Source organism: Triticum dicoccoides, unplaced genomic scaffold (genome assembly GCF_002162155.2).
Source record: "Triticum dicoccoides isolate Atlit2015 ecotype Zavitan unplaced genomic scaffold, WEW_v2.0 scaffold136922, whole genome shotgun sequence".
NCBI lineage: Eukaryota > Viridiplantae > Streptophyta > Magnoliopsida > Poales > Poaceae > Triticum > Triticum dicoccoides.
In genome coordinates, this window is record NW_021196909.1 from 147 (window position 1) to 1,204 (window position 1,058).

Consider the following 1,058-nt stretch of genomic DNA (forward strand, 5'->3'; position numbering starts at 1 on the left):
TGCACGAGTGCGGTAAGTCATAGCTGGGTGCTCACGATTCACGGGTCCAGCGTCGGCGTTGTGGCGCGGCAAGCGTGCACTGGTGCGGTTGAGAGGGAGGGGTGGAAACCGCGTTAAACTCGTCTCCATAGTTGAGAGGGAGCGGCCAAAGCAATGTACAATCGTCTTTGTAGTGGAGCTGGGAGGGGCAAGGATAAGGGACGAAGACCGGGGTAACATGTCGGATGCGATCATACCAGCACTAAAGCACCGGATCCCATGAGAACTCCGAAGTTAAGCGTGCTTGGGCGAGAGTAGTACTAGGATGGGTGACCTCCTGGGAAGTCCTCGTGTTGCATTTCCTTTTTAATTTTTTTCGCGCCGCTTGCAAAACAAAACACACGTGTAAGTAATATATTTACCGTGTTTTATTATTTTGCACGAGTGCGGTAAGTCATAGCTGGGTGCTCACGATTCACGGGTCCAGCGTCGGTGTTGTGGCGCGGCAAGCGTGCACTGGTGCGGTTGAGAGGGAGGGGTGGAAACCGCGTTAAACTCGTCTCCGTAGTTGAGAGGGAGCGGCCAAAGCAATGTACAATCGTCTTTGTAGTGGAGCTGGGAGGGGCAAGGATAAGGGACAAAGACCGGGGTAACATGTCGGATGCGATCATACCAGCACTAAAGCACCGGATCCCATCAGAACTCCGAAGTTAAGCATGCTTGGGCGAGAGTAGTACTAGGATGGGTGACCTCCTGGGAAGTCCTCGTGTTGCATTCCCTTTTTAATTTTTTTCGCGCCGCTTGCAAAACAAAACGCACGTGTAAGTAATATATTTACCGTGTTTTATTATTTTGCACGAGTGCGGTAAGTCATAGCTGGGTGCTCACGATTCACGGGTCCAGCGTCGGCGTTGTGGCGCGGCAAGCGTGCACTGGTGCGGTTGAGAGGGAGGGGTGGAAACCGCGTTAAACTCGTCTCCGTAGTTGAGAGGGAGCGGCCAAAGCAATGTACAATCGTCTTTGTAGTGGAGCTGGGAGGGGCAAGGATAAGGGACGAAGACCGGGGTAACATGTCGGAT

The 1,058-nt window shown here is 52.9% G+C and overlaps 2 non-coding genes across 2 annotated transcripts; both read left to right on the plus strand.

The window, feature by feature from the left end:
- The first annotated feature begins 222 nt into the window (after positions 1–222).
- Positions 223–341, plus strand: LOC119343665. Its single transcript, XR_005166206.1, has one exon. It is a non-coding gene; the product is annotated as a 5S ribosomal RNA (ribosomal RNA).
- A 297-nt stretch (positions 342–638) lies between these two features.
- LOC119343664 lies at positions 639–757 on the plus strand. Its single transcript, XR_005166205.1, has one exon. It is a non-coding gene; the product is annotated as a 5S ribosomal RNA (ribosomal RNA).
- Positions 758–1,058: the final 301 nt, after the last annotated feature.